Here is a 19,744-nt window from a genome sequence, read left to right on the forward strand (position 1 = left end):
AAGGGATGCGCTCAGACCGATGGTTTGAGATCTGTCTATTTTAATGCAAGGGAGTATTGTGAACAAAGCGGATGAGCTTAGAGCGTGGATCAGTACTTGGATCTATGATGTGGTGGCCATTACAGAGAGTTGGATGGCTCAGGGACAGGAATGGTTACTTCAAGTGCCGGGTTTTAGATGTTTCAGAAAGGACAGGGAGAGAGGCAAGAGAGGTGGGGACGTGGCACTGTTGATCAGAGATAGTGTCACGGCTGCAGAAAAGGTGGACGTCATGGAGGGATTATCTACGGAGTCTCTGTGGGTGGAGGTTAGGAACAGGAAGAGGTCAATAACTTTACTGGGTGTTTTTTATAGGCTGCCCAATAGTAACAGGGATATGGAGGAGCAGATAGGGAAACAGATCCTGGAAAGGTGCAATAATAATAGAGTTGTCGTGATGGGAGATTTTATTTTCCTAAATATCGATTGGCATTTCCCTGGAGCAAGGGGTTTAGATTGGGTAGAGTTTGTTAGGTGTATTCAGAAAGGTTTCTTGACACAATATGTAGGTAAGCCTACAAGAGGAGAGACTGTACTTGAGCTGGTATTGGGAAATGATCCTGGTCAGGTGTCAGATCTCTCAGTGGGAGAGCATTTTGGAGATAGTGATCATAATTCTATCTCCTTTACAATAGCATTGGAGAGAGATAGGAACAGACAAGTTAGAAAAGCGTTTAATTGGAGTAAGGGGAATTATGAGGCTATCAGGCAGGAAATTGGAAGCTTAAATTGGGAACAAATGTTCTCAGGGAAAAGAATGGAAGAAATGTGGCAAATGTTCAGGGGATATTTGTGTGGAGTTCTGCATGGGTACGTTCCAATGAGACAGGGAAGTTATGGTAGGGTGCAGGAACCATGGTGTACAAATGCTGTAATAAATCTAGTCAAGAAGAAAAGAAAAGCTTACAAAAGGTTCAGAGAGCTAGGTAATGTTAGAGATCCAGAAGATTATAAGGCTAACAGGAAGGAGTTTAAGAAGGAAATTAGGAGAGCCAGAAGGGGCCATGAGAAGGCCTTGGCGGGCAGGATTAAGGAAAACCCCAAGGCATTCTACAAGTATGTGAAGAGCAAGAGGATAAGACATGAAAGAATAGGACCTATCAAGTGTGACAGTGGGAAAGTGTATATGGAACCAGAGGAAATAGCAGAGGTACTTAATGAATACTTTACTTCAGTATTCACTACGGAAAAGGATCTTGGTGATTGTAGCATTGACTTGCAGTGGACTGAAAAGCTTCAGCACGTAGATATTAAGAAAGAGGATGTGCTAGAACTTTTGGAAAGCATCAAGTTGGATAAGTCACCGGGACCGGATGAAATGGACCCCAGGCTACTGTGGGAGGTGAGGGAGGAGATTGCTGAGCCTCTGGCGATGATCTTTGCATCATCAATGGGGACAGGAGAGGTTCCAGAGGATTGGAGGGTTGCGGATGTTGTTCCTTTATTTGAGAAAGGGAGTAGAGATAGCCCAGGAAATTATAGACCAGTGAGTCTTCAGTGGTTGGTAAGTTGTTGGAGAAGATCCTAAGAGGCAGGATTTATGAACATTTGGAGAGGTATAATATGATTAGGAATAGTCAGTATGGCTTTGTCAAGGGCAGATCATGCCTTACGAGCCTGATTGAATTTTTTGAGGATGTGACTAAACACATTGATGAAGGAAGAGCAGTAGATGAAGTGTACATGGATTTCAGCAAGGCGTTTGATAAGGTACCCGATACAAGGCTTATTGAGAACGTAAGGAGGCATGGGATCCAAAGGGACATTGCTTTGTGGATCCAGAACTGGCTTGCCCATAGAAGGCAAAGAGTAGTTGTAGATGGGTCATATTCTGCATGGAGGTTGGTGACTAGTGGTGTGCCTCAGGGATCTGTTTTGGGACCTTTACTCTTCGTGATTTTTATAAATGACCTGGATGAGGTAGTGGAGGGATGGATTAGTAAGTTTGCTGATGACACAAAAGTTGGAGGTGTTGTGGATAGTGTGGAGGGCTGTCAGAGGTTACAGCAGGACATTGATAGGATGCAAAACTGGGCTGAGAAGCGGCAGATGGAGTTCAACTCAGACAAGTGTGAAGTGGTTCACTTTGATAGGTCAAATATGATGGCAGAATATAGTGCAGTGTGGAGGATCAGAGGGATCTTGGAGTCCGAGTCAAGTCAAGTCAAGTCAAGTCACTTTTTATTGTCATTTCGACCATAACTGCTGGTACAGTACACAGTAAAAACGAGATGTTTTTCAGGACCATGGTGCTACATGAACAATACAAAAACTACACTGAACCATGTAAAACAACACAAAAACTACACTAGACTACAGACCTACCCAGGACTGCATAAAGTACACAGAACAGTGCAGGCATTACAATAAATGATAAACAAGACAAAAGGCACAGCGGAGGGCAGTAGGTTGGTAGTCCGATGGCTTGAAGGAAAAACTGTTAGATAAATAAACAGCTGTACTCCCACTGAGTATTTTGTTGGAGTCGGATGTAGTCCAATTTAATGTCCATTGGAGATCAGAATGGACGGGAGAGCCGGCCGGCTAGGGCTTGCTCTTTTCCTGGCACGGACTCCTGCCCGCACGCCTCGCTTCCGCTTCCTCGCACACCGCTTACGACATCCCCACCCCTGGCCACTGGCATCAGGCGAGTCCGAGGACTGTAGGCCCGATTCCCTCAGCAAGCCGAGGTCACGGAATTGAACCAGCAGATCTTCATGAAGGTTTGTTTTTGGACGGTCTCTGTATTGCAGCAGTATCTGGCGATGGTAGATAGTTGCTCTGTTATCCATTGCCTTAAATCCTAATTGTGCCTTAAAATTAAATTAAAAAAACAAATTAAAGTAGCACCAGATCCAAAAGGCCGCTGCTGCTGTGCTGTGCCGCCTGCTGTCCATAGGACACTCAAAGCAGCTGCGCAGGTTGACTCTGTGGTTAAGAAGGCATACGGTGCATTATCAATCATGGAATTGGATTTAGGAGCCGAGAGGTAATGTTGCAGGTTTATATGGCCCTGGTCAGACCCCACTTGGGAGTACTGTGCTCAGTTCTGGTCGCCTCACTACAGGAAGGATGTGGAAACTATAGAAAGGGTGCAGAGGAGATTTACAGGGATGTTGCCTGGATTGGGGAGCATGCCTTATGAGAATAGGTTGAGTGAACTTGTCCTTTTCTCCTTGGAGTGACAGAGGATGAGAGGTGACCTGATAGAGGTGCATAAGATGATGAGAGGCATCGATCGTGTGGATAGTCAGAGGCTTTTTCCCAGGGCTGAAATGGTTGCCACAAGAGGACACAGGTTTAAGGTGCTGGGGAGGAGGTACAGAGGAGACGTCTGGAGTAATTTTTTTACACAGAGAGTGGTGAGTGCATGGAATGGGCTGCCAGCAACAGTGGTGGAGGCGGATACGATAGGGCCTTTTAAGAGACTTTTGAATAGGTACATGGAGCTTAGAAAAATGAGGACTATGCGTAAGCCTAGTAATTTCTAAGGTAGGGCCATGTTCGGTACAACTTTGTGGGCCGATGGCCCTGTATTGTGCTGTAGTTTTCTATGTTTCTATGTTTCTATGCTTTGGGCCCTTGGTATACAATGTTCCCATATATGTCACAAACAGAGGGAGGGAGACCTGGTGATCCTCTCAGTGTTTTTCACTATCCTCTGCAGGGTCTTAAACCTGTGCACTGTTCATTATGATACCCCTGCCTAAGAAAAACAATGTTGACTATCTATACCTCTCATCATCTGAGGCAGTACAACACTGTAGTGGTTAGCGCAACGCTATTACAGCTCAGGGCGTTGGTGTTCAGAATTCAATCCTTGCCCTGTCTGTACATTCTTCCTGTGACTGTATAGGTTTCCTCTGGGTGCTCTGGTTTCCTCCCACAGTCCAAGGGCATACTAGTTAGTGGGTTAACTGGTCATGAGGAATTGTCCTGTGATTAGGTGGGTCACCGGGTGGCACAGCTCGTTGGGTTGGAAGAGCCTGTTTTGTGCTGTAACTCTAAATAAATAAAAATAAATAATCTCTAAACATTCATTACGTCACCCCCCAGCTCCTTTGCTCCAGAAACAGTGAATCCAGCATGTGTCCTGATGAAGGGTCTTGGCCTCAAACGTTGACTGTTAACTCATTTCCATAGATGCTGCCTGACCTGCTTTGTTCCTCCACATTTTATGTGTGTTGCTCTGGATTTCCAGCATCTGCAGATTTTCTCGTGTTTACCAGCCTATTGAAACACTGCCCATTACTAATCCAGGCAATGATCTGTTCAATTTCTCTCCAGTACGCCATTTACTACTTTTGGTGTGGTGACAGTCTGCACACAGTACTCCGAATGTTTTCTAAAGGTTGCAACATATTGCTCCGACTTTTATATTCTATTTCCAAAACTTTGAAAACCTCTCCATCAGAATCAGAATCAGGTTTATTATCACCGGCATGTGTCATGAAATTTGTTAACAGCAGCGCAGTTCAATGCAATACATAATATAGAAGAAAAAATAAATAAATAACAGTATACGTATATTGAATAGACTAAAAATTGTGCAAAAACAGATATAATATATATATTAAAAAAGTGAGGTAGTGTTTAGGAATTGGATGGCAGAGGGGAAGAAGCTGTTCCTGAATCGCTGAGTGTGTGCACTCAGGCTTCTGTACCTCCTGCCTGATGGCAACAGTGAGAAAAAGGCATACTCTAGGTGCTGGGGGTCCTTAATAATGGACGCTGACTTTCTGAAACACTGCTCCTTGAAGATGTCCTGGGTACTTGTAAGCTATTACCCAAGATGGAGCCGACTAAATATACCACCCTCTGTAGCTTCTTTCAGTCTTGTGCAGTAGCCCCTGCATACCAGACAGTGATTTAGTTGGTCATATGCCCTTTTCACCAACCAGTGTGTGTATTTGCAACTTTCAGGGAACAATGCACTTGAATTCCACATTCCCTCTGTCCTTCAACATTTCTTAGTTTAATGTGTATGTCCTACCCTGTTCTACTTTGTAAACTACAGCACCTCACACGTGTCAGGATTAAATTTCATCTGCCAATGTTTGGTTCATCTTTCTATCTGATCTCAAAAGTCTTCCTTGCCATCTACAATGTCAACAAATTTTATGTGATTCACAAGCTTACTAAACAACCTCCAATATTTATATCTAAGTTACAACTTTAATTCTATTTTATTTAGAGATACAGAATGGAATAGGCCTTTCCAGCCCTTCAAGCCACACTGCCCAGCAACCCACCGATTTAACCCTAAGCCTAGTCACAGAAGAATATACAATGACCAATCAACCTACTAACCGGTATGTCTTTGGACTGTGGGAAGAAACCCACACTTCCCACAGGACCCAGCCATGAATTACCTGAGCTCCTTCACACTCAGAATAACTTTAAAGACTGGCTGAGTTGGGCCTGATGCCTTGAGATTGTGCACTGTTCAATTTTCCAGCAAAGAGTCGATGAGCACATAATCTGCAGCATTCCTTCCTCCTTCCCACCCACTAAATCAAAGTTCAACTTGCCACTGCACGGAGCATCTCAGAGAATAGTTCATGGTAATTTTAAGACTCTATTGAGAAAACAGCTTTTTCTTCCTGCACCTAAAAGGTTATCACTTACAGGGTCATTGCTGGGAAATAATACCCAGCTTGACAAATCTCTTTCGAGCTGCCCTGCCTCCTCATTTAATTATGATGGAGATGTTCTTGGTGGAAGGCTATTGCTATTTATTGAAACCGTTTCTGAGGTTGCAAAGTGGTTGCAGTAGCAGTGTGCACGATGAATCTGTGCTCTCAGTAGATACACATTAAGTTCCTGCGCTTCTCCTGCTGCTCTGTTGCAACAGTGATTGATGATCATTCATGTTATTGATCTATAGAATGCATTCCCTGACCAGTTTAACAAAACTCCATTATTTTTTCTCTACTAACTGTGCAATAATTCTTTATCCATTTCATTTAAGAGAATTGCAAGCCAGGTTACTTTCAGAATGGCACAGAAGGCAGCTGGATGGTTGTTGGGCTGGAAAAAACAGAGCTGGTCCGTAAGGGAACGGGGAATTGGGAGAAAATATGAGTTTTCCACTGGGTGACAACAACCATTTCTTAGCACATATTGGTATTAGTTTACAATTATCACGTGTGCCATGAAAAGCTTGTCTTGTATACAATTCATACAGATCAGATCATACAGTGCATAGAGCCAGAACAATGTAAAACAACAATTAAGTTTGTTTATTATGATCTGATTGTACATTCATACAATCAATTGAAACAATGTTCCTCTGGCCCATGGGGACCCCATAAATCATGTGCCACACACAACACATAACTAATATATTCCCATAAATTAATGAATAAAATATAATTGAAAATGCATGCAGTTCATGGTACAGGTAAACAGTAAGCAGCTTGCTATCCTAGTGATGAAACCTCAGTGGTGGCAGGGTACTTATTAGTCACTAACAATGCAGAGCAAAGTGTTAAAGCTGCAGAGAAAAGGTACTATGGTAGCATAGTGGTTAACGTGACGCTCACAGTGTCGGAATTTGGAGTTCAATTCTGTCGTCATCTGTAAGGAATCTGTGCGTCCTCCCCATGAAATGTGTAGGTTTTCTCTGGGCCCTCTCAGTTCCTTCCCACAGTTCTCATACTGGTTAGTAGGTTAATTGGTCCTTGTAAATTGTTCTGTGATTACGCTAGTGTTAAATGGGGGGTGTTGTTGGGTGGTGTGGCTCCAAGGGTCCAGAAGGGCCTATTCCACACTGTAATCTAACTAAGAAAGTGCAGTGCAGGTAAGCAAGAAGGTGCAAGACATTAATGAGGTATGTTGTGAGTTCAAGAGTTCATCTTATTTGCAAGAGGTCTACTCAAGCAAGAGTCAGATAACAGCAGTGTGATAGTAGCATTCCTGAGCTTGGAGGTAATGTATGTGCTTCCAGGCTTTTGCACATTGATATCGCCCTTGTATCCCAGGACTATCCTCCATACTGTCAACAACTCCACCAACTTCATGTCATCTGCAGTTTTGTTCTTCGTGCCTCCTACATCTGCAACCAAATCAATCATGTTTATGATAAACAGCAATGGTTACAGCACCAAACCTAGTGAAGCAGCACTTCACAGGCACCCAATCACATGAACAGCCTTGTACCATCACCTTCTGGCTCCTATCGCCAAGCCAGTTTTGGATCCAATTTGCTCTGGATTCATGTACCCTGACATTTTGAACCAGCTGACCTGTGTGCAACCTTGTCAGGGGTCTTTTTGGTCCATGTGAAACATGCCACCTGCACTGCCCTCATAAATACACTTCGATACCTCATCAAAAATTTTAATCAGATCGGTTAGACAAAACTTTGCTGGCTATCTCTGATCAGTCCCTACCTTTCTAAGCAATGATTAAACCTGTATCTCAGAGGTTTTTTCCCCAAACTTTCCTGCTACTGATGTGAGAGAAACTCAGTCCTTTCCCATGCTTAAGCCTTTTGAGTGTTGGCAACATCTCTTAAATCTTTTCTACCTTTCACCAGAACATCACATCAGTTAGCAATTAGTACAACGCTATTGCATCTCGGGGCACTCAAGTGTTCAGATTTCAAGTCTGGCGACAAGTGTAAAGAGTTTGAACATTCTCCCCATGACCTTGTGGGTTTCCTCTGGGTGCTTCAGTTTCTTCCCACAGTTGAAAGACATCCTAATTAGGTAGGCTATTTGTCATAGTTAATTGTCCTGTGAGTAGGCTAGGGTTAAATAAGTGGTTTGCTGAGCAACGTTGGGTCAGAAGGGTCGTGTCGCTAAATAAAATAAACAAAATCTTTGTTAAGTACACAAACACGAGGACATCTGCAGATGCTGGAAATTCAAGCAACACACACAAAAAATGCTGGTGAATGCAGCAGGCCAGGCAGCATCTATAGGAAGAGGTACAGTCGACGTTTTGGGCCGAGACCCTTCGTCAGGACTAAGCCTAGGGAGAAAGAAAGGGGGAGTGGAGCTCAGAGGATGGAGAGCAGGTAAGGAGTTAAAGTGAGAGGGACAGAGGGAGAAAAAAAAGAAGGAGAAAAAAGGAATAAATAAACAAACAAACAAATAAATAAGGGATGGGGTACGAAGAGGCGGAGGGGCATTAACGGAAGTTAGGGATGTCAATGTTGTCAAGTACATGGCTTTTGACTGAAGAAATGAATGGCTGGATTTGCCTAGTACTTTCATACAGGTGTGTTTATTCAATGTGTTAAAAATCTAACTTCTTGGTATGAGGTCAAGAATTGTTGCAGTTCGCTTCCACCTGTGCTCGAACCTCTCCATGTCCCAGCTGGTAGCCAAGGTATCTGATTTCCCTTTTTGCCCATTCACATTTTATAGATTAAAGATGAGACCGGCACCATAAATATCCCCCAGAACCCTGCACAGAGGGTTCAAATGCTCCGACCACATCTGGCTGTAGGCAACCACACCATCTAGGTAGGCTGCAAAGGTGTTCTCGTAACCTTGGAGCACTCAGTCCATCGGCTGCTGGGAGGTTACTGGTGCATCACAAAGACCAAAGGGAATCACTGTGAAGTGAATGGACCAAGGGGTACGTGGAAGGCAGTGAGGGGTTTTGGTTGGTCATCCAGGGGAACCTGCTAGTAGGCTTTACTAAGGTCCAGAGTAGTAATGTAATTTGCCCATTCAATCCTTTCTAGTAGTTCATCAAAGCAGGACATATGATAAGCATCAAATAAAGAAATAGCATTCAACATCTGGAAATCAATGCATATCTTTAGAGTACCATTCTTCTTGGGGGTGATAACAATAGGACTGCTCCACTCACTACATGAAGGTTCAATGACTCCCAGCTTCAGCATGGACTGAATCTCATCGTTCAGGCCCCCACAATTCACTCTGGTGCTCTGTAACAGTGTTGGTGTACTGAACACTGATGGAATATTTTAAGACCTTTGTCAGCCCTGGTCTCTGCTGGACCAGCTGTGGAAGGTCAGCAAACACCTTCTGCTGCGCCACTGGTTGGTAGCCATCAAGATGGGAGAGGTCAACCTTCCCAGGCCCCTTCAAGCCTCCATGACCCATTCAGAGTCATCATCAACGGGTGCTTCATCAGTGGAAATATCAACAGAGTCAGCAGAGCCAGCATATTTCACACAGCTGGCACAACTTTCTAGGCCTTTTGGTTCCTCCCTTGCACAGACTAGCATTCAAGTCAGGCAGAGATCTTAACCTGGTTATTGCATTGGTTTTAGAATGAGTCATGACAAAATAAGAAACAACACTATCCATTCCTAGATTAACTGATGGATTTGATTGGCTATTTCCCATCCTCAGTAATCATGTAACACAGGCAAATCTCTCTCCAGAATCATGTCAACTGGTAATTTCTCTAGCACCCCCACTTTCATTAAGCCTTATGTTTATCTAGCTCAATAGTGAGTTCTGCCAATGATCCATGTTAGGGTGTTTTTGAGGTTAGAACATAAAATAAAATTTGCCTTCAGTGACCAACCTTCAGATTTGAATATGCACTGAAGATTAAATCTAAAATAAGAATCTGAACAATGGGTAGACAATGCTGATTTAAATTAATTATTTGTGCATATTTGGGTATCTGTAGTATGGGTGTGAAGAGGGAGATGTGAAAGGGGTTGTAGTTCAAAGGAAGCATTGTAAGTATGAATTTGTTTGAATTGTCCTGAATTCTTCTTTGATCTTTAGCACATAAAATGTTGTGTCGTGCTGGGCCAGGCAGACCTCTTTCCACCAAAGGGTTCTCCACCAGACACCTGCTGTATCTCATTTTGTTGAATAAAGAAGCTGCTTCATAACCACCAGTCCTTTTCTCAGGTGACTTCATTCATGCAGCAACAGCTTAGACTTCCACTCGCCATATTGGATGGTGGTTGGTGCCCGAAGTCAACACCAAAGGCAGGAGCATGACTTTTCTTAACAAATGACAGTGAGCTACCAGAATCGAAAAGAAATTTAACAGGTTTTCCATAAACTCTGACTAATATAAACATGGGCTCTTTCTCCTCACATTCTGCTTGATTTCCGTTACCATACTCACGATCATTACAGTCATTATCATCATCATCATCACATTCTCCCTCTCTTGGTACATAGCACATTTTGTACCAATTGACAATTGACAATTTGGGCTTCTTGAGAGGACACAAAGAGAACTTATAACCTGACTGTTGACAATGGTAGCAAATAAAAGTTTTAGAATAACCTACCAAAGGTTCTTTGCCCTTATTTCTCCCATTCCCTAATTTCTCAGAGTTACCCTGAGAGATCTTTGGTGTGTTAGAGTCTTTGTTGCTTTGGAATGACAACTGTGATGTCACCCCCCACCCCCCCGCCACTCCGTGGGCATCGAGCTATTGCAGAGCAAGTTGGGTCACATTGAGTGCATATGCCGGCTTATGCTCTTGACCCTATGTTCTGGTGTCTGGAAATAGTACCCACAGTGGCAGCTCTAAAACAATGGCCTCACCAATCTCTTCCTTGGACTTCTGCTCTGGTCGAATCCATCACTGGTAGAGACTCTTCTGTTGATGATGCATCTCAGTGGTTAACTCCCCTGGCGGTTGAGTACTGGAACAAACACTTCGGCGATAGGTTTCGGCCCAGGTATCAAATTTAGCCAGGATAGTTGTTGGACCTCTCTTCATCCATTGCTGTGCAGGCTTTGAGAGCTTTACCCGTCAGTAGTGGTACGAGTTGGCAGGCCCACTCCTCCCCTGGCTATTGCCAGATCCAGGCCATCCTCTCAAACCTGAGGAGATAGCTTGCAATATCATCAACTTGTTGATAACCCGTATCTTGGGTTATAACCCTTCTGCAAGCTTTGGAGTTCCTTCCTAAAAGCATTAACTCTCCTCCGCTGGGCAAACAAAATGTCTCTGAACAGCTTTTCCAGTGAAGGCTTGGAGAATTTGGCTCGGGGTTGAATTCTTCCTCCTCTCAGGTCTCCACCGTTTCCAATTCATTCTTCACCTCAGGGAGGTTCCTGACTTGGGACTGTGGTCTTCTTTGTGTTAAACATCCTTTGTGACTGCCCATCTCACCACTGCTACCATATGTTACGTACGTGGGTTTTGGTCAAAGAAACGAATGCTTAGATTTGTTTAGCACTCCTATGCAAGGGTGTTCATTTGGTGTGTTAAAAAATCAAACTTTACATTTTAAATTTACATTTAAAAAATCAAATGAGCAAAAATAGGGAAAAGAAAACTGCCAATATTTACAAAAAGGTATCTGGCAGAAAACACAGTTATTATGTCCAGTGAGAACCCCTGGCGACTCGCTCTGCCACGGAGAACGATAAACCCCATTTACTCGGCACTAGGACATACCATCCTTAATTACTCACAAAATTAACTTTATACTACATATGAATCAGAATATGATGCACCCCACTATGTAGTTACAATCACATTACAAAATGAACAGATGTATCTACCTTAAGTACAGTATACAACCAATATATACACATCCCCTATTATTAAAGAAATGGAATATTTCTCTGTGTATGACAGGAAAGGCACCATAATGACAATCCATTATGAGAATATACTGGGGAAGATATTAAAGTGTGAACGCTCAGTGCAACGACAGCAGAATGACAAGGCAATGTTGCTGTGTGTGTGTGTGTGTGTGCGCGTGTGTGTAGAGAGTGTGTTTTACTGAGCGTTCACCATCACAATCTTTCTTGTATTGTAGTGACTAGAACTATAATAACCTAAAGCTATGGCTTAAATTAGCTTTGGATAGAGTTCTAGCATGACCTCCCTACTTTGATGCCTGTCACTATATTTTTAGATCCAATTTTTCCTTAAATCCCAAGCTTTTTTATTGGTCAGCTTGTCACTTGGGGCCTTGTCAAAGGCCCTTGCTAAAATGCATGTAGACCACATCAGGCACACTATACTTAAAACGTCAGTATATTTTTAACTCCTTAAAACGTCTATCAAGTTAGCCTGTCCTGGGCTTCCCCTTTGTTGTTTGTCCTTGGATAATCTATTCCTTTCTAAATGAAGGTTTAGACTGTCCTCCGGAATTGGTTCCAGTAATTTGCTTATCACAGATGGTAAACTGCCTGTAATTATTCAGTTTATCCCTTCCTCCCCCTTTGCACAACGACACATTAGCAGTTCCCTTGATCTTCTGGCACTATTCCTGTAGACATGGAGGATGGAATCATTTTGATCAGTGTCTTGGCAATTTCCTCTCTTGAAAAGCCTGTGACATGTTTCATTAGACCTGGGGATTATTTTCTTTCAGAGATGCTAAATGACTTGATATTTTCTTTCCTGCTGGGTATATCCCGTCCAATACACTGCACTCTTCCTGCTTAAACACAACATCGCCGTAATCTCCTCTGTAGGAGCAATATGTCTATTTTCTGTCTGTCTTTATTGTATTTTGTGTTGCATAATTATTAAGGGTCATTTGTCATGTGGGCTGAAGTGCGGCAGAAATGAAGAGTATCGTTAAACACAGGTACTTACATTTTGTCTTTAGTCAGTTTTAAGTCTGGATAGAGCAGGGGGTAGGTTGGGGGAAAAAGGTTTTTCTGTTGACCGCTTTGTTTAGTTACTTCTAACTGCTAACTTTTAAACATGCTAAGACTGCTAACACTTAACTATGTTTGAATACATTTAGACTGCTTATTTTATTATATTGTTAGTTTTAGTTTCATTGTTTTTTTTAACGTTACAAGATTTTTGGAGTGCGTCGTACAGTTTCAACCCCCCCCCCCCGCCCCATGCTTAGTCTCTGAGCGGTTTTAGTTTGCTTTAAAGTAACCGCAGCACCACCCTTTGTGAAAGAGCTGCAAAATAATCATGAAGGGTCTTACCCACATTGTCTTCTGCCTCACTCTGCTATTAGAACTGGTTTATTGTTGTCACATGTACTGAGATACAGTGAGATACAATCATACAGATCAATTTATTACACAGTGTATTGGAGTAAAACAAGATTGAAAGAAAACTAACAATGTAGAATAAATTATACCTGCTACAAAGTGCAGTGCAGGTAAATAATAAGGTGCAAGGCTATGTACTCTGTGAAGTCCAAGGTGTGGTATATCATATTTTGGACCAATAACATTACAGCAGAGTAGAAGGGACCCATTTAATAGTCTTATAACTGCAGGGTAGAAGTTGCCCTTCAGACTCATGATACATGCTTTCAGGTTTTTGTACCTTCTGCCCAGTGGGCGAGGGGAGAAGAGAGAATGTCAAGTGAGAGCGGTGTCTTTAATTATGCTGGCTGATTTACTGAGGTAGCAAGAAGTGTAGAGTCCATGGTGAGTAAGTATTTCTTTACCGTCTATCTCACCAAGTTGCCAATAATACTACTTGAGTAGGAAAGTACAACCCAGTGTTCACTGGTCTGAATAACTTGGCATGCCTACTTGACTAGGAGAATACAGCCTGGTGTTCACTGGTCTGAATAACTTGGCATGCCTACTTGACTAGGAGAATACAGCCTGGTGTTCACTGGTCTGAATACTGGTCTGAATAATTTGGCATGTCTACATGGACTGTAGAACTTTATCAGGCAATTTGTCTTTTAGGAATCAATTCTAGCTCCTCTTTGGACCCAATTATCCATCAAATGGAGAGGGGGGTTGGAACTGATAATAAAACAAGAAATGTCAGAATATTTGGACAAATAGGAAAATCATGTTTGACAAATTTATTTGAGGATATGATAAGCAGAATAAATAAAGGTGAATGAGTGACTGTAGTGTGTTCATTATTAAGAAGTTTACTGACAAGATGATGGTATTGGAGGCAATATTCACTACTTGATGTACTCTCTCAGAAATAAAACTCAATGAAAGACAAGTCTTGCCATTCAGACACAAGAGGTATGAAGATGCCGTGGTTTCACATTAGCTGTCAACATTAGGGTAAGTAATCTGACACAACAATTTTTTACTTTGACTTCTTTTGTACAACCGAATCTCAGAGGATGATATAATAATTGTTTCTGGAGCAGGGAATTAATGTTTTGGAGGGATAAAATCTTAGACCATAAGACAAATCCATAAGACAACGGAGCAGAATTCGGCCATTGGGACCATCGAGTCTGCTCCGCCATCTTATCATGAGCTGATCCATTCTCCCATTTAGTCCCGCTCCCCCACCTTCTCACCATAACCTTTGATGCCCTGGCTACTCAGATACCTATCAATCTCTGCCTTAAATACACCCAATCTTGTGTCTTCACCTCGATGCCTGAGATGTACTTGTGTCCTGAACATGGATGAGGCAGAGTTAAGTTAGACACTGGCAACTTTTTTATTTGAAGGTCATTTTTGGGGGAATTAGTAAGAAAAAAACACTTCCTTCGGAAAAAAATGACCAGCTGCACATGTTACATGCAGCTGAGCAGTAGGAATCGGAATTGGTTTATTATTGTCACTAGTATGGAAATACAGTGCAAAGTTTGTCTTGCATGCTCTTCATATAGATCAAATTACTACACAGAGCACTGAGGTAGAACAAGTTAAACCAATAACAAAGCAGAATAAAGTACAATAAGGCGCAAGATCATAAAGAGGTAGATTGTGAGGTCAAGAGCCTATCTGATGTACAAGGAAACCATTCCATAGTCTTACCACTGTGGGGCAGAAGCTGATAGTACATGGTTTCAGGCTTTTGTATATTAGAAACATGGAAACAGAAAACCTGCAACAAAATACAGGCCCTTCAGCCCACAATGCTGTGCCAAACATGTACTTACTTTAGAAATTACCCAGGGTTACCCATAGCCCCCTATTTTTCTAAGCTTCATTTCCCTTTCCAAAAGTCTCTTAAAAGACCCTATCGTATCCACCTTCACCATCGTTGCTGGCAGCCCATTCCACGCACTCACCACTCTCTGCGTAAAAGACTTACCCCTGACATCTCCTCTGTACCCACTTCCAAGCACCTTAAAACTGTGCCCTCTCGTGTTAGCCATTTCAGCCCTGGAAAAAGCCTCTGACTATCCACATCATCAATGCCTCTCATCATCTTATACACCTCTATCAGGTCAACTCTCATCCTCCGCTGCTCCAAAGAGAAAAGGCCAAGTTCACTTAAACTATTCTCATAAGGCACGTTCCCCAATCCAGGCAGCATTCTTGTAAATCTCCTCTGCACCCCTTCTATAGTTTGCACATCCTTCCCGTAGTGAGGTAACCAGAACTGAGCACAGTACTCCAAGTGGGGTCTGACCAGGGTCCTGTAAAGCTGTAACATTACTTCGTGGCTCTTAAACTCAATCCCACAGTTGATGAGGGCCAATGGACCGTATACCTTCTTAACCACAGAGTCAACCTGTGCAGCAGCTTTGAGTGTCCTATGGACTCGGACTTCAAGATTCCTCGGATCACCCACACTGCCAAGAATCTTACCATTAATACTATATTCTGCTATCATATTTGACCTACCAAATTGAACCACCTCACACTTATCTGGGTTGAACTCCATTTGCCACTTCTCAGCCCAGTTTTGCATCCTATCGCTGTAAACTCTGATGGCCCTCCACACTATCCATAACACCCCCAACGTTTGTGTCATCAGCATACTTACTAACCCATCCCTCCACTTCCTCATCCAGGTCATTTATAAAAATCACGAAGAGTGGTGTTCCCAGAACAGATCCCTGAGGCACACTACTGGTCACCAGCCTCCATGTAGAATATGACCCGTCTACAACCACTCTTTACTTTCTCTGAGTAAGCCAGTTCTGGGTCCACAAAGTAAGGTCCCCTTGGATCCCATACTTCCTTATCTTTCTCAATAAGCCTTGCATGGGGTACCTTATCAAATGCCTTGCTGAAATCCATATACATTACATCTACTGCTCTCCCTCCAACAATGTGTTTAGTCACATCCTCAAAAAATTCAATCAGGCTTGTAAGGCATGACCTGCCTTTGACAAAGCCATGCTGATTATTCCTAATCATATTATGCCTCTCCAAATGTTCATAAATCCTGCCTCTCAGGATGTTTTTCAACAACTTACCAACCACTGAAGTAAGACTCACAGGTCTATAATTTCCTGGGTCTTCTCTACTCTCTTTCTTGAAGAAAAGGAACAACATCTGCAATCCTCCAATGCTCCAGAACATCTCCCGTCCTATTGATGATGCAAAGATCATTGCCAGAGGCTCAGCAATCTTCTCCCTTGCCTCCCACAGTAGCCTGGGTTACAACTCATCCAGTCCCAGAGACCTATCCAACTTGATGCTTTCCAAAAGCTCCCACACTTCTTCTTTCTTAATGTCTATATGCTCAAGCTTTTCAATCAGCTGTAGTCATCCCTTCATTCGCCAAGATCGTTTTCCGTCATGAATACTGAAGCAAAGTATTCATTAACTGCCTCTGCTACCTCCTCTGATTCCATACATACTTTTCCACTGTTACACTTGATTGGTCCTAGTCTCTCCTATCCTCTTGCTCTTCATATACTTGTAGAATGCATTGGGGTTTTCCTTAATCCTACTTGCCAAGGCCTTCTCATGGCCACTTCTGTCTCTCCTAATTTCATTCTTAAGCTTTTTCCTGCTAGCCTTATAATCTTCTAGATCTCTATCATTACCTAGTTTTTTGAACCTTTTATAAGCTTTTCCTTTCTTCTTGACTGGATTTTCAACAGCCGGTTCCTGTACCCTACCTTTCCCTGTCTCATTGGAACGTACCTATGCAGAACTCCATCTGAATATTTGCAACTTTTCAGCTGTACATTTCCCTGAGAACATCTGTTCCCAATTTTTGCTTCCAAGTTCCTGCCTGATAGCTTCATATTTCCCCTTAATCCAATTAAACACTTTCCTAACTTGCCTGTTCCTATCCCTCTCCAATGCTATGGTAAAGGTGATAGAATTGTGATCAGTATCTCCAATATGCTCTCTCGCTGAGAGATCTGACACCTGACCAGGTTCATTTCCCAATACCAGATCAAGTACAGCCTCTCCTCTTGTAGGCTTATCTACATATTGTATCAGGAAACCAGGGTTCCCCAGGGCACCACTGCTCAATACAAGAGGACATGGCTTTAAGGTAAGGGGTGGGAAGTTCAAGGGGGATATTAGAGGAAGGTTTTTTACTCAGAGAGTGGTTGGTGCATGGAATGCACTGCCTGAGTCAGTGCCTGAGGCAGATACACTCGTGAAGTTTAAGAGACTACTAGACAGGTATATGGAGGAACTTAAGGTGGGGGGGTTATATGGGAGGCAGGGTTTGAGGGTCAGTACAACATTGTGGGCTGAAGGGCCTGTAATGTGCTGTACTATTCTATGTTCTATGTTCTATGAAACCTACCTGAACACACCTAACAAACTCCACTCCATCTAAAACTCTTTGCTCTAGGGAGATACCAATCAATATTCAGAAAAATAAAATCTCCCACCACGACAACCCTGTTATTATTACACCTTTCCAGAATCTGTCTTCCTATCTGTTCCTCGACGCCCCTGTTACTATTGGGTGGTCTATAAAAAACACCCAGTAGAGTTATTGATCCCTTCCTGTTTCTAACTTCCACCCACAGAGAGTCAATATACAAACCCTCCATGACTTCCTCCTTTTCTGCAGCCGTGACACTATCTGTGATCAGCAATGCCACACCCCCACCTCTTTTGCCTCCCTCCCTGTCCTTTCTGAAAAATCTAAAGCCTGGCACTCTAAGTAACCGTTCCTGCCCCTGAATCATCCAAGTTTGTGCAATGACCACAACATCATAGCTCCAAGTACTGATCCACGCTCTAAGCTCATCTGCTTTGTTCATGATGCTTCTTGCATTAAAATAGACGCATGTCAAACCATCGGTCAGAGCGCATCCCTTCTCTATCACCTGCCTATCCTCTCTCTCGCAGTGTCTCCAAGCTTTCTCTATTTGTGAGCCAATAACCCCGTCCTCCATCTCTTTAGTTCAGTTCCCCCCCCCCCACCTAGAAATTCTAGTTTAAACTCTCCCTCAATACCCTTAGCAAACGTCCCGGCCAAGATATTGGTCCTCCATGGATTCGAGTGCAACCTATCCTTTTTGTACAGGTCACATCTGCCCCAAAAGAGGTCCCAATGATCCAGAGATCTGAATCCCTGCTCCTTGCTCCAATCCCTCAGCCATGCATGCATCCTCCACCTCACTCTATTCCTATACTCACTGTTGTGTGTCAGAGACAGTAATCCCAAGATTACTACCTTTAGGTCCTGCTTCTCAACTTCCTTCCTAACTCCCTATAGTCTGTTTTCAGGACCTCCTCCCTTTTCCTATCTATGTCATTGGTACCAATATGTATCATGACCTCTGGCTGTTCATCTTCCCACTTCAGGATATTGTGGACGCGATCAGAAACATCCTGGACCCTGGCACCTGAGAGGCAAACTACCACCTGTGTTTCTTTCCTGCATCCACAGAATTGCCTGTCCGACCCCCCCCACTAACTATAGAGTCCCCTGTTACTGCTGCCTTCTTCCTTTCGCTACCCTTCTGAGCCACAGGGCTGGACTCTGTGCCAGAGGCATGGCCACTGTTGCTTCCCCAGATAGGCCATCCCCCCCAACAGTACTCAAACAGGAGTACTTATTGTTAAGGAGTACAGCCACAGGGGTACTCTCCAATCTCTGACTCCTGCCCTTCTCTCTCCTGACTGTTACCCACTTGTCTGTCTCCTCAGGCCCTGGTGTGACTACTTGGCTGTAGCTCCTCTCTATCACCTCCTCACTTTCCCTGATATTCTGCCTGATGGGAGAGGGGTGAAGAGAGTATGTCCAACAGGTCAGTCAGTATCTGTGGAAGAGATTAAACAGTCAATGTTTTGGGCCTTCATTGGGACTTCCAATATTTTGTGAGTTGCTTTTGATTTTCAGTTTCTAAAGAATTTTTTGTATTTTGGAGGTTAGTCCAGAGTGGGTGGAGTCTTTGATTATTTTGGCTGCTTTATAGAGACAGTGAGAAGTATAGACAGGGTCCATGGGCGAGTATGAATTTTTTTAATATCTACCTCACCGTGTTACCACTAGCACTGTTTGAATAGGAAAACACATCCAAGGTTACATACACAAAATACAGGAGGAGCTCATCATCTATGGAGGGAAATAAACAGTCGACATTTTTGGCCTAACACCCTTCATCAGGGCCTTGACCCAAAAGCAGTGACTGTTTATTTCCACCCCTCCCACCCCCACCCCCATTGCTGCTGCTTGACTTGCTGAGTTCTTCCAGCATTTTGTGTGTTGCTCTGGATTTCCAGCATCTGCAGAATCTCTTGTGTTTATAACTTATAGCCCAATGTTTACAGGTCCAAAAAATTTGACATATCTGCTTTGATTTTAGAACCTATCAGGAGACTTGTTTTTTGAAGCATTCACTTCCAACTGCATCTACATCCATCAGATGGGTGTTTACAACTGAGGGGTTGATGTGGAGCGGGTCAAGTGTGTTTAACTTGACATTGAACACACTGGCAGGATGGCACACTGAGAGCTGGAATTGTTTGCAGTGCCCAGCTGCCCACCCATACTTAACAAGTAAGCGCTCTCATCCTGTTTTCACTCAGCAGCTGCCCCCCCCCGCCCACCCACTGACCTAATCAGTCTTCCCTGTATCCACGCACAATTGCCAAACAGTTGGTTCGTTGGCCAATCCGAGCAAGGTTTCAGGGATGAGGATGTTTAGTTTTGGGAGGT

At 43.2% G+C, this 19,744-nt stretch overlaps 1 long non-coding RNA gene across 2 annotated transcripts in view; it reads left to right on the forward strand.

Annotated features, from left to right (window-relative positions):
• The first annotated feature begins 12,399 nt into the window (after window positions 1–12,399).
• The window catches only part of LOC140210883 (uncharacterized), an 86,963-nt gene continuing 79,618 nt past the window's right edge, over window positions 12,400–19,744 (forward strand). For both annotated transcript variants that reach the window (XR_011889323.1, XR_011889322.1), the window contains exons 1-2: window positions 12,400–12,551; window positions 13,884–13,971. This is a non-coding gene — a long non-coding RNA (uncharacterized lncRNA). The remainder of the gene's footprint in view (window positions 12,552–13,883; window positions 13,972–19,744) is intronic.

This window comes from Mobula birostris, chromosome 16 (genome assembly GCF_030028105.1).
Source record: "Mobula birostris isolate sMobBir1 chromosome 16, sMobBir1.hap1, whole genome shotgun sequence".
Classification (NCBI taxonomy): domain Eukaryota; kingdom Metazoa; phylum Chordata; class Chondrichthyes; order Myliobatiformes; family Myliobatidae; genus Mobula; species Mobula birostris.